Raw genomic sequence first — 14,893 nt, 5'->3', positions numbered from 1 at the left:
ACATCAGTCAGACCTAAGCTTTGTTTTTGAGATTTCCCTTGAGTTATTCCCGGAAGAAGGGCAATCAGAGAGAAAACCTGACCCTTTATGGAGGACCGCCTGTATCAAGGCCCATGTGAGTGTCACCTCCTTTTGAGAACCTTCTTGGGCCATTGGTAGCATAGAATTCAAAGCCAGGTCTTTCCTGACTCCTCCCATTCCACCACAGTATCTCTCAACTTTCTCAAAGCTATCCATTCAAAATCAGAGGACCCTCCAATAAATTCCACTCCAGCTCCCAGATGGGATTGCCCTGGCCCCTTTCCAAACCTCCCAGAGATTCCACTCCCATGTCAACTGCTTAGTAGGCCAGCTGTCACCTGTGTTTTACAATGCTCTCAATGAAGAGCAAATCCGTATTGATTTCAGGAGAAGTGGAGCTGTAAATTACTAGTCATGATTGGCTGGCCCATCCTGAGATGAGGATCTATCGATTGGGCTGAGGGTCTAAATCTAATTATCACCCAAGGAAACTCATTGGAAGAGAAAAACAATGCAGATGTGGAAAGAGGTCATTAATACATTGGAATTACCTGCAAAAACACACACTGTATAATTCATTTAGCCCTCAGTGGTGTTTGCTTTGGGAATCGAGGTCTAGAGTTCTTCTTTGGCCAGAGAGTTGGGTGTAAGCACTGGCCCTAGCTCGTTCTTCCACAGAAATATTTACAAAGGTCGGTTTCCCCTAACTTTCTCTCTATGCTGTTTCCTTAGTCTGACTAAATCCATTCCACTCTCAGAGCATTTGCTAGCTGGCAACTCTAAGCAGCCTGGTATGGAGAGGAGAGTACTAGACTTGGAGTCAGGGTTTGAAACCTAGTCATGTCACCTTGGATAAGTCACTACATTTCTCTGTGCCTCAGTTTCTTCACATGTAAAAGGCAGGGACTGAGCTTGGTGACCTCCAAGATGCCTTTCAGCTCTAAATCTGTGGTCTCCTATGATATCAGGCTTTATGCAAAGCAGGCATGCAGTGGATAGGTCACTCAACATTAAAACCAACCATGATGGTGAAGAAGTTTAAGTTCGTGCCACATAAAGAACCATGTGAAGGAAGTTGGGGTATTTAGTCTGAAGATGGGAAAACTTAGAGTGGGATAGGATGCCTGGGGATGGATTTGGAAAGCTGCCTTGAGGAAGAGGGATTGGAACTTATTCTGCTTGGTCCCAGAGGGCAGGACCATGTGGATGTAGCTAAACGAGATTTTGGAAAAGCTTCCTGACTACAGAGCTGCTCCCACAATGGAATGAGCACCCTTGGGAGCCAGAGGGTTCCTCTTCCACAGAAGTCTTCTTGCACTACCTGGATCCTAGTGTATGAGCACTGGCTGCCTCTGTCCCACTTGAAAATCCCTGGCTTTAGGGGCGGCTAGGTGGAGCAATGGAGAGAGAGTACCAGCCCTGGAGTCAGAAGGACCTGAGTTCAAATCCGACCAGCCTCAGACACATAACACTCACTAGCTGTCTGACTCTGAGCAAGTCACTTAACCCCAACTGCCTCACCAAAAACAGAAAAAAAAAACCCTACCTTTACTAGACAGGAGCACTTCTTCATTGAACTGGCCAACAGAACTAAGAGAAGGAGGGTCGGGGAAGGATAATGAGTCTAATTTTGTTTTAAGTCTAAGTCACTATATACTGCATTGCTTGGTAGCCACTGGAACACTAAAAAGATGCTGCTTAGTGTGGGGTCAGGAAACTCTTGGTTTCCATTGTTAATTGTCATTAGCTGGCAGCGTGACCTTGGGAATCGCACTAAGCCTCCGGATGACTAAAGTGGGTTTCCTAGGGTACTTTGAGGATGGGTGAAGGGCTCACTTACTTCTAAAGAAAAACTCATTGAAGGCAAAGGTTGTATCAGAGTTTTTTTCCCTTTATATCCCAAGCACTCAGCTATGAGCCTGGTGCATAGTAGGTGCTTTTAAAATGCTTGTTAGAGGGGCAGCTAGGTGGTGCAGTGGATAGAGCACCCCCCCTAAAAAAGTGCTCATTAGAATTAATGGAATTGATGCCCTGGGCATCGTTAAAATGATTTAGTTGAAGAGGCAGCTTGGCATAGTAGATAGGGCACTGGACTTGGAGTCGGGAAGACCTTGGTTCAAACTCAGTCTTAGACATTTAGTATCACGGTGACCCTGAAAAAGTCACCCTCTCTGTGCCTCAATTCCTCATATGCAAAATGAGGAAGTTGAACTTGACTGCCTCTAAGGTTCCTTCTAACTCTAAATCTCTGTCTCAATATTTTTTGAAAGAAACTGAAACTCTGATGCAGGGGCACTCGATGTCAAGTAAAAGCAATATTCTTATTCCAAACTGGTAGGAACCATCCAAATTAACATTTGTTAATTAATGAATTAACATTTGTTAATTAATATTTTATCTGTGAGAATTTGGAATTGGGTCCTTTGTGCTGTTCCTGACAACATTTGTGCCTTTCTATGGGATCATAGGAGCTAGTGCTGGAAAGGACCATAGAGCTCATGGAGCCCAACCTTGCCATTTCATAGATGAAGGAATTTAGGATGAGGGACATTAAAAAAATTTGCCCAGGGTCCCCCAGCCAGTAAGTGAAAGAGCTGAAATTTGAGTCTAGGTTCAAATGGCAAATCTAGTGTCCCTCAGTTTCAGGGTGCTGCCTCTTCTCATATACATTGTCCATCCTCTATGGGGAGGGATTTTAATATATCAGATACTCTGGAGCTACTCACCCAGTCCCCACTCTTAATGGCATGTCAAGTCCTCAGGGTGCTAGATCCCCTTTAGGGGTAGTCACAAAAGGTTGGGAATGGGATTGTGTCTAGTTTTATGTAGTTCATGAGCCCCCACCAATGTGCTTCCCACTCAAGATTATCAGATGATCAATTAGTTCTCTCTTGGTTGTGATTCAGTTGTGTCCCACTCTTCATGATCCAATTTGGGGTTTTCTTCACAAAAATACTAGAATGATTTGCCATTTCTTTCTCCAACTCATTTTTCAGATTAGAAAACTGAAAGCAAACAGGGTGAAGTGACTTGTCCAGGGTCACGCAACTAGTAAGTGTCTGAGGCCATATTTGAACTCAGAAATATGAGTCTTCCTGACTCCAGCCCCAGTCTCTATGCACTATGGTGCCACCTAGCAGCCCATCAAATAGTTAGCCAGACTCAATTAACTTTTAGAAAGAGGAATTTAAGAATATGGTATAGTGAAAATAGTTGTTATAAAAACATTTTTTCCCAAAGAGCCTAGGGAAAAGTGACTCAAGCTTGGAGGGCATATGATAAAGTGGTGGCTCACAGCTCCTAGTTCTCTCTCCTCTTGGTGTGGTCCCCCTGAGCTATTGAGTAGTTTCTTTGCTGGGATCCTATGAATCTACCTTCCTATATTGCATCCCCTCTCCCAGGGGATAATGCCAAGACACCAATGGGAAAATGAGAAATCCAAAATCCTCCAGCCTTTCGAACTTTGGAAGGTCTTCCTGAAGCCTAAAGGTAAATGAAGGAGATCTAACCCAAGGCCGTAGCTGAAAAGCTTTCTCATCAGGCATGACCCACCTCCCTTTTGCCAACCCCAAAGCTGCACTCACTTTACTCTGCACATGCTCAGATCTGTTGTGCCCAAGCCAACTTCTTGATTTTATACAGGAGCCACAGTGCATTATCAAGTTTCCTCAGCCAATCAGAGCAGTGATTTCCTGTCAATATCATGCGAGTTCATGATATTGTCTGAATACAGACTGAAGTGGTCTATTTTTCACTTTTTTTTCTTTCATTCTTTTTTTTTTTGAGTCTTCTTGTACAAAGTGACTAATATGGAAATGTTTTACTTGATTTCTCAAGTATAACCTATAAGATTGCTGTCTCAGGGAAGGAGGAGGGAAGGGATAGAATTCGGAACTTAAAACTTGAAAAAATGCTAAAATATTGTTTTAATATGTAATTAGGGGAAAAATAAAATGTAAAAAATATTAACAGACAAAAAATATGTCATTCGAGTTCATCCAAGGATGAACTAAAACTTAAGCTAAAACCTAAGATTGGTTGAATGATTGAGACTAAAGTCTGCATTTGTAACTGATTGATTGATTATTTTCAGTCACTTTGTAGCACTTTATCACTCACTTTAAATGAGGTTACGTGAACTGACTGATTTCCTCGGCAGAGCCCCATCCTTACATTAAACTGTGATAAACTGTGTGTCCCCGCAATGGAATGGGTACCCAGACCCAAAGGAGACACTTACATGCTTGCTGCTACATAAATGCTATGACAGGTCAAGTACAGGTGCACCCCACCTTGGACGCCAGCAGTTTCCCTGAGAAAAACAACAGAAAAGCTTGCAACAAGGTGTAGGGGAAAGAGCATTTGTCCTTTGGAAGCCTGGGTTTAGGACTTGGTGCTAACACTTTCCACCTGTATGGCCTTAGATAAATCTGTGCTACGGATTTCCCTTCCTGGGCCTCCACCTCCTCATCTACAAAATGGGAGAGTTGGACTCTAAGGTCTGACAGCTCAGTTTGTACCAGGGCTTTGCTGTTCCAAGCTGGAAATGGTTTCTAAGAGCTGGTTGTAAGATGTACAGTGTTAGCATTCATACTGCAGAAGTTAGCAAGTGCTATAAATCAAAGCTTGATTTATTGTTTGCTTTAATGTCTAGATTTAAGAAAGTGATGGAGAAAATGTTAATGATGCTGATTGAACGGAAGGGTGTATCATATAGACTTTTTTTTCCCCGGAAAGCTCATTTTAAACATTTTCTATCAGACCACTGCCTCTGACAGTCTTTTCCAGCCCTGACATCTCCTGCTCTGAGGCCCCTCCCAGCCCTGACATCCCCTGCTCTGAGGCCCCTCCCAGCCCTGACATCCCCTGCTCTGAGGCCCCTCCCAGCTCTGATGTCCCTTGTTCTGAAGCCACCACTCCTTCCCCAGCTCTGACATTTCCTGTTCTGAGGCCCCTCTCAGCCCTGACATCCCCTGTTCTGAGGCTCCTCCCAGCCCTGACGTCCCTTGTTCTGAAGCCACCACTCCCTCCCCTTCTCTGACATTCCACATCTCAGGGCCTCTCCTAGCTATGCAATCCTGCCAGACAAGTAAATTGAATTCTACATTCCCATTTCAGGAATGCTTTATCTTCATTTTTATGTCTATTCCCTGGGCAAGAGGCAGCGTAGTAGAATAGATAGAGAGCCAGCCTTAGCATCTGGAAGCCCTGGGTGCAAGTCTTGCCTATGACACATACTGACTGGGTCACAGACCTGCTCACTTAACCATGTAGTTCCTTACTGTATAGAGGCAACTCTAGGACTACGGGAGATGCAGAAGAGTTCTTTTTGAGCACTAGTCAAGAGGATTTCCTCAATGGGAGAACCCAGAACCATTAAAATCATAGCCCTGGACCAGTCCCTGGGGTAGGGTGTCTGATTGCTTTCGCTTTAATAACCTGCCCCCATATCATGCATTTATGCCCATTTATTCATGCAATTATTAAGCACCTATTGTGCTCCAGGCAGTGTGCCTGGCACTAGAAATACAAAGACAAAAATCGATCATTCTTTTCCTCAAGGGGCTTCCACCCTAGGGCAGGAGGTAGGCGTATAACATGCTAACAGATAAAATAGTTCTTTAATTTAGACTTGTGATTTCGTTGGTATGGGGAACTTTGGCAAGAAAACTGTCAGTACAGGCCAATGCCACCTTCTATGTAATTTACAGTGTCAGAGGGTTGTCTAAGAGACTGAGTGACTTACCTAGGGTCACACAGTCAACATCAAAGGCAGGACTTGAACCCAGGCCTTTTTGGTCCCTCAGCCATCTCTGTATCCACTACGCAGGCTTCCTCTTGGGTTTATATATGTTGGTCAGTCAGTAGGTCAATAAACAATTATTAAGCACCTACTATAGTGGTAAGGGCTGGGGATATAAAGAATGCTTTTTAAGTCCCTGCCCTCAAGAAGCTGACAATCTAATTGGGGAGACAACATACAAACAACCATGTGTGAACAAACTATAGAGGGAAGGGCTTCCTGGAAGAGGTGAGGTTTTGGTAGTGGTGATGATGGTCCTTCATCCCCTGACATCAGGAGGGTGCCATCTTCACTGGTGTGTGAACTGGATTTAAGTGAGGCCAAGCTGTGCCAAAGCCTCACTCTCCCCTCCAGACTCATCGGAGTCCAATGGCAAGATAAGAAACAAGGTGGCTGGCAATGGTCCCAGATGCAATGGGAGACCTTCTAGCTGGGACTTGGAGGAAGCCTGGGAATGAGGGAGATAGAAATGAGGAGGTCAGATACAGGTATACCCCATATTGGAAGTCGGCAGTTTCCTGAGAAAAACAACAGAAAAGCTTGCAACAAAGTATAGGGGAAAGAGCATTTGACCTTAGGAGGCCTGGGTGGCCAGACCTGGAGTGAAGAAGACTCATCTTCCTGGGTTCAAATCCAGCCTCAGACACTTAGCAGCTGTGTGACCAGGGGCAAGTCACTTCACCCTGTTTGCCTCAGTTTCCTCATCTGTATAATGAGCTGGAGAAGGAAATGGTAAACCACTCCAGTATTTCTGCCAAGAAAACCCCAAGTGGAGTCACAAAGAAAAACACAAATGAAACAACTGAACAACAACAAAAAATCTATAATCCTGGAAAATGTCCTGGAAAGCTTGGAGCTTTAGGGAGCCTTGGGCAAAGTGAGAAGCCCTCTCATAAAAGGGAATAACACATGCCCTTCACCCCAAACTTGTCTGTTGGATAGACATGGATTTTAAGGGGGAGATTCCCTCCTTCCGACTTCTAATTTTGTCTGTACTTGTCAGCTAATAATTAATAATCCATTGACTCATGATGTCCTTTCTATTTCAGCCTTTTGGTTCCAATTTTTTCTAACTTTTCATAATATTCTCTTGTCCCATTCCTTCCCGTACCCTAGATTCTGAGAGCAGGAACTTACAATTTATTATATACTATAAATACACATTGTATAATATGCAATAACATTTTAACATATGCTATATATTTATTATACATTATATTTGTTATAGTAGTATTTTCAGGGCTGCTCACCCAGCTTTGGTGTCCACAGTTCACCCAGCCCCTCACCTGTGGCTCCAAGAAGCTGTAACCTGCACCACACACACACCCTGCTAAACTGTCTCAGCAGATGGGCTAAACTAGGTTGAGGGTAACTAGCATGCTTCAGACCTGTTGGTTTTTGAGGGGGTGTCTACCCCCAGCATGTGAAGATTTCCCTGGGGCAGAATGGGCGAATGAGACCAGTTTGTCCCAATGGCCACGAAGGTGGCTGAATCGGGCGCTGGGGAACGCTTAGAGCTTGGTCAGACGTCGAAGATACCGAGGTCATTCACTGCATCCTGGGCATTGACTTTTCTCCTGCCACTGGACTCCCATGACTCTGGAAAAAAGAGTGAGGCTGACTACTTTGTGCAGCTCTGCCTCACCCTGTGATATCACTGGTCTTCTTTGAAAACAAAGAATGAACAACAGCACCAATAAACATTATAATGTATCTTATAATTTCCCATTTCCCTCATAGCATTTAGTGTATGGTAACTGTTCAAAAGACATTTCATTTAATTTGTGGATTATGACAGCAGATATACCATTATGGTTGCTGTTGTCATTGTCCAGAACTATTAATTTATCCATGTAGGGAACTCCCAATGTAGAAGCGCCTACATGTACCAATGTAGAAACTCCCTGTGCCCATAAAGACTGGACTTCCAGGCAGCCAAACCATTAATAGAGTCCACAGGCAAGTGAAAGCCAGACCCCATCTGAATCAGCCAAACCAGAAGGAAAGAGGGCTGCCATCAATATTCCTTGACCTTCACAGCCCCAGCTCCTTCCATTCTTTTGCTCCTGGGACTCTTTGGACTGGCGGTCACTCCCACAAGGGTGAAATGTCTCTCTGTGGGAGCCTCTCCAGGCCTGGCTGTCTTCTCAGTTGTAGTTGGGGGGTGGGAGCTGCTGGGAAGGCAGCAAAGACAAAGTTACAGACTTGCAGTTAGGAAGACCTGAGTTCAAATCCTGTCTTAATAGGCAAGTCACTTGATCCCTATGTGCCTCAGTTTCCTCATCTGTAAAGGGGAAATAATCATTGTACCCACCTTCCAAAGTTATTACGAAAGTCAAATGAGATAACATTATATAAAGCACTTTGCATACTTTAAAGTACTATACTATATAAATAATAGTTATTATTATTATTATCATAGCTAACATTTATATAGCTCTTACTATGTACCAGGCACTGTGCTAAGCTCTTTATAATTACTTTTTCATTTGATCTTCGCAACAACTCTGGGAGGGAGGTGCTATTATTAATCCCCATTTTACAGATGAGGAAATTGAGGCAGGCAGAGGTTAAGTGATTTGCCCAAGGTCACATAGCTAGTAAGTGTCTGAGGTTGTATTTGAATTTAGTCCTTTTTTCACCCTAGGCCAGACACAGTATCCACCTTGGACCTTAAGTGCCTGGGGCCTAAGGCTAATCATTGTTATCATCATCATCATCATCATCATCATCATCATCATCATTATTATTATTATTATTATTATTATTATTATTATTATTATTATTAAGCCCGTAAGGTAGTCTAGGAAGCTTGAATCCAATTACCAAGTGAAGTAGTATGTCAGAGAAACAGCCATAACTAGGAATTTTTTCTTTTTTTACTTTTTCAAATAAATTTTTATTGATGTTTTCAATTTCTTACATCACCATAGTACCCCATATGTTCCTCTCCGTATCTATCCCTCCCTAAGCGCTATCTGATGTAGCAAATAATACTTTTTTAGAAAGGAAAAAAGTCAGCACAAGTGATCAATACATTGAGAAAGTCTGAAAACATGTACACTATGTCACACCTGTGGACCTCCCATCTCCACAAAGGGAAAGGTTCAGGCATCTTCTCATATCTCTTCAATCCGTTCCTGATTGATAATACTCCATTACATTCATGTACCACAGTTTGTTTAGCCAATCTCCAATTGATAGGCATAGTGTTCCAATTCGTATCTATTGCTTAAAAAAAAAGTGTGGCTGTAAATATTTTGATGTATATGGGGATTTTATTCTTATTGATAACTTGATTGGGATATAAACTCAGTAATAAGATCTCTTGTTCAAAGACATTTTGTCATTTTATTTGCATAATGCCATTTTATAGCTCCACCAACAATGCATCAGTGTGCCTATCTTTCCACAACCCCTCCAGCATTGACTATTGCTGTTTTTTTGTCATTTTTGCCCATTTTCAAGGCATGACATTTTGATTTGCATTTTTCTTATTATTAGTGATTTGGGACATTTTTCAACCTGTAATTTTGTAATTCTTCTTTTGAGAACTGTTTGTTCATATCCTTTCGCCACATATCTGTTGGGGAATAGCTACGTCTTATTTATTAATTGTTTCTATATCTTACATACTAAACTCTTATCAGAGAAATTGGATACAAAAAAAAATTTTCCCATTTCATCATTTCCCTTCTTATCCTACGTGCATTAATTTTGTCTATGCAGAATCTTTTCAGTTTCAAGTAATCAAAGTTATCTGTGTTATGTTTTGTGATCACCTCTACCTCTTGTTCGGTTAAGAATACATCTTTTAGGCACCTAGGTGGCAAAGAGGATAGAGCACTGATCCTGCAGTCAGGACAACTTGAGTTCAAATCCATCCTCAGACACTTGGCACATACTAGCTGTGTGATCCTGGGCAAGTCTCCTAACTCCAATTAGTCCACTTAACTCCAACTTGCCAAAAAAAGAAACATCTTTTACCTATAGCTGTGTGAGGGATATGATTTATTTCTCTTCTAATTTTTTAGTGTGATCTTTAATATTAAGGTCATGTATCCAACTAGGGATTTTTTTCACTTCAGTCAAGTGGCATAAAGCAAGTCACACATTTATTGGTGGAGACTCTGCTACCTGGCTGCTGGGTATTCCTGAGACAGTTACTATCTGGGTTAACCTCTGAGAGATTCAGCGTCTAAGGTTACCCAGGTGGTAAATGTCAGAAGTGGGATTTGAACCCAGAACTTCTGACTCAACCAACCAAAAAATCGATTAACGATTGATAAGTCCAGGACCAGGCTAGAAAGGAGCTTATCTGAGATGTGGCCACTGTATGTGAAGAAGGAAGGCTGCATCTGGCTGAAGGTCAGAAAAATTATTAGCTTGGAAAAGAGAAAACTCAGCTGACTTCAAATACTTGAAGTCATACTTGTCATATGGGAAAAGAGCTGTATAGCCCTTCTGTTCTGATTGACCCCAGCAGGAAAAACTAGGAGCAATAGTTGATTGCAAAAGGAGCAAAGGAGAAGCAAAGAAGGAAATCTAGGTTTATGTAGGGATAAAAAGGGGAGGGGACAGCTAGGTGGCACCTAGAGTCAGGACGACCTAAGTTCAAATCCAGCCTTAGACACTTGCTAGCTGTGTGATCCTGGGCAAGTCACTTCATTCTGCCTCAATTTCCTCATCTGTAAAATGAACCAGAGAAGGAAATAGCAAACCACTCCAGTATCTTTGCCAAGAAAAGCACAAATAAGGCCAAGAAGAGTCAGACACAACTGAAAGGATTAAACAACAAAGAGAGAAAAAAAAAACACAAAACTTGTAACAATGAGATCTGTCCCCAAGTAGAATGAGCTTCCTATCCACTTTGGTAGGCTCTCCATCATCACTGGAGGTCTTGAAGCAGAGACTAGGTGACCACTTGCCAGGTATAACATAGTGGAGAGTTTTTCTGGAATATATGGCTGCTGAGGTCCCTTCCAGATGTCAAAATAATTAAAATAAACTTTTATTGTAATTAAGCATTATTGCTAATTAAGAGGTAAGGTCAATGGTTTTCTACACTGCTGAAAGATTATAGATCTAGAATTAGAGGGGTCTCAGCAGCCATTTAGCCCAACTACCACATTTTACAGATGAGGAAACTGAGGCCCAGAGAGTTTAAGTGTCTTGTCTGAGGTTACATGTAAGAATCAGAGGAAAAGATTTGAATTCAGACCCCTGATTCCAGAGCCAGGGATTTTTCCACTATACCTCCAAAGGTTTCCAAAGACTAGACAATTGGTCAACACTCTCTAAATTTCCATACTCTGGGACCAAGCCCTGGTCCTACCTTGGTTACATCTATGCAGAGTCATTTTAATTCACGGTTTCCATCACTGCTCACTTTCGCCGGTGAGGAGGTAGAGTTCAGTCAGGGACCAGCACGTGGCAGCTGAAAAAGAAAAGAACAAGCCAATCGGTTAATTCCTTTGTGGAGGCAGGAATACAGATACAAATGTGTGCTTCCTTGCTTTCCCTGATAAGGTTCTCTCTGCTGGGGGAAAATAAAAAACCATCACCTGATGGATACAGCCCTTTGTCCTCAGGAAAGAATATTTCTGGGTGATGTCTGTCAGACCTGAAATTAGGCTTTAACATTCTCTTTTTTCCTCTCTGACATGAGAGATTGGCATTGATTTTTTTCCCCTTTCCCTGCTCTGTTCACAGCCTCACATCTGTGTGGCTGACAATGGAAGGAATGTCTCTCTAAGGAGCAGCATAGAGGTGTCATCTAGTCCAGAGACCCGACCATTCCTTAGTTCAGACTCCTAGTTGGGAGAAATGACTCACCCAGGGACAGGTCAGAAATCACAAGATCATAGATCTAGAACCAGCGGCAACCTCAGAGGGCCTCTGGTCCCCCCACCTTCCCCCCATTTTACAAAGGAGGAAAGTGAGGCCTGGAGAGATTAAGCATCCAAGGTCACCTAGGTGGTAAATATCAGAAGTGGGATTTGAACCCAGAACCTCTGACTCAAACAACCAAAAAAATCAATTAGCAAGAATTTTTAAAGCAGCTACTGTGTGTCAAACACTGTCCTAGGTGCAGGAGATACAAAGATACAAAGAAAAATGAAACAGACCCTACATTCTATTGGAGGAGACAACAGGTAATAAAAAAATATGGAGAGGGAAGACAGGCACTAGCAGTGATATGATCAGAAAGGGTTTCATGTAGAAGGTGGTGCATAAGCTTAGTGTTGAACAGAGAGGGATTCTGCGAAGCAGAAATGAGAACAGAGTGCATGGGGGATGGCCAGTACAAAGACATGGAGATGAGAAATGGGACCTCAGAGGCTATCTGGTCCAACCTCCTTATTTTACAGGCAAGGAAACTGAGGCAAACAGAGGTTTAAGTGGACTTGCCCAACATTGCACAGCCAGTTGGTTTATTTTTTCCAAGGCTCTGCAGTAAAAAAACAAAGAACAAAAAACAAAAAACCAACCATCACCAAATCAGACGAAAGGATAAAAAGGATGATACAGAAGCAGATTGTGAAGACATTGTTCCTGGATGCCCAGCTTCCTGCCCTGCGTGGCCTCAATCAGACTGTGCATAGCTGAGTGTGGTGCTGCTACCTTGCATGTTTACATGACACTTTAGCTTATGGACAATGATGCACCCAGCAGGTAGATTAAGGCCTGGGCCAGGGCAGGGGGGGACGGGGAGGGGTAAATAAAAAATAAATAAATAAAATATAAGCAAAAATTAAAAATAACTAAAAAATAAAATAAATAATTTTTTCAACAAACAGAAAAAAGAAAAAAACCTAAATTGCCTTTGCACTAAATTAGAGACTTGGACTTTTGCGCAGCTGAAGACATGTGGTGGCGCTCTGGATGCCTTGATGTACCACATTACATGCAAAGTGAAACCAAGATGCAGGACTTGGGAACTTCTGCAGACATCTAGCAGACAAGGAACATTGCATTGGATTGTTTTTGCCCCCTTTCCCTAACCCTGGTTCCCCTTCTCTTCCGGACCCCCGTCATCCTTCTTAATCAGCTCTCCCCCTGCCACCATCTTTAGTTCATTTGGAATGTACAATTTACATTGGGGAAAAAACAGCAATGGGGAAACTTTGTTTTCCTTCCTGGTGGGATATGCAGAACTCAGTGGGTGTGTGTATATATAAACATATATAAAATATATAATACTGACTTTTAAAAAATCAAATCTCCTGACATACATTTTTTAAATCTGTGCCAAAAATGTGTTTTCAGAGAAAATCTTATTTTCATACTCAGATTTTGTATTGTCACTCATGTGTAAGTGCACTTCATTTAAACATGACTCACCCCTCCCTTCCTCCATTCTCCCAAAACTTCATGGGGCCCCCCTCCTCCATGCCCCTTGATGTGGGAGTGTTACACACTTGTACAAAGAGATTGTTTATTCCCCAACTCCTCCTCAAACACTTCTTTATTTCTGGAACTGTTTTTTCTCAGCACAGTTTTGTTTTGTGTGCCCATCGGACTACAAACTTTATTAAAAAAATATATAGCATGTTTTAAAAAAAAAAGATTACACATCCAGTCAATGTTTGAGGCCACATTTGAACTCAGGTCTTCCTTTCTCCAGTGGAGCTTCTGATTCAGAGACAGGAAATGCTTTTAAAAACAGAGAAAGAGAAAAGAGGACAGGAGAAGGGTGCTACTCCTCCCTCTCCAGGTTTTACCTCCTCATCAGCAGCTGTCTTCTTATTCTTGAGATACCTCTACCCTGTGGCTCTCACTTGTGATTGTTGAGTCCCTGACCTGTGCTGTCTCTTCATAAGGAAACCCAGCATATTCACTTTTCTTCTACCTCCACTTTTCAGTCTCTTGTATTTATATCCCCTCTATATGCCCCTCACAGGGCATGTCATGTAATAAGTACTCAACAAATGCTCTATTTATCCATCATCTTCCCATCCAACCATCCATCCATCCATCCATCCACTCATCCATCTATCCACCCATCTAACCATCTGTCCATCTATCCACCCACCTAATCATCCATCTATCCATCCATCTACCTACCCATCTATCTACCTATATCTATCTATGGTAATATTGTTTTAAACACATGAAACCTTAGTTGATATAACTGGAATCAACATTAAATTTAGAGCCAGAAATTCAAAGATTCATAGATTCAGAGCTGGAAGAGACCTTAGACATCATCATTTTACAGATGAGGAAACTGAGGCCCAGGGATCTGCAATGATATACCCAGGGTCAGACAGCTTGTGTTTGATCCATGTTTCAAACCCAAGACCTCCTGAAGCTGAGCCCAGCATTTTATCCAATGCATTTCCCTCTCCATCAACCTCTCTTCCAAGTCCTCCATTCTAATCTTGTGACTAGAAGAAATTTACCCCCCCTATTCTTGAGACCTTGTTTTCTTCCTTTATAAAATAATGAGGCTGACCTTGATTGTCTATAAGATCATGTGTTTTGTTCTATTTCTGGAGTGGTCCCGGAAAGGAATGGGAGGAAGAGACTTACCATGTTGATCACCAGACCCCAGAAGTTCAAGCTGGAAGGGAAACTCAACTAATACCATCTTAGTCTGTATTAAAGGAGTATCCAGGAATAGGCAGGTGATGCCCTGGAGATTCCAGTGGTGATGGAAGTCATCCCCTTATTCTGCCCTTGTTGGGACACAAATGGACAAGTGTATTCAATTTGGGGCATCACCTTTTAAGAAGGCATAGATAAGCTGGAGGGCACCTATTGGAAGAACAACCAAGAAATCTATTGAGGCCATGCCATGGGATGGATAATCAATCAACTGAACCAGGGATGTTTAGGCTGGAAAAGAGAAGACTTGGGGCAGAAGGGCAGGGGCATGATGACTGTATTCAAATTTTGAAAGGGCCAAAGAGGATTGGACTTATTCTGCTTGGCCCAGAGATGCCGTTCTGAGACATTGAAGTGATCAGTCAAGCAGCCAGTAAAACATTTATTAAATGCATACCATGTGCCAATCATGGTGCTAAGTGCTGACTATACAAAGAAAGGCAGAAGACAGCCCTTGCC

This window comes from Phascolarctos cinereus, unplaced genomic scaffold (assembly GCF_003287225.1).
Source record: "Phascolarctos cinereus isolate Bilbo 61053 unplaced genomic scaffold, phaCin_HiC Scaffold_4;HRSCAF=312, whole genome shotgun sequence".
Classification (NCBI taxonomy): Eukaryota; Metazoa; Chordata; class Mammalia; order Diprotodontia; family Phascolarctidae; genus Phascolarctos; species Phascolarctos cinereus.
The sequence above is the reverse complement of the archived record's forward strand: the minus strand, read 5'-3'. Positions refer to the sequence as shown.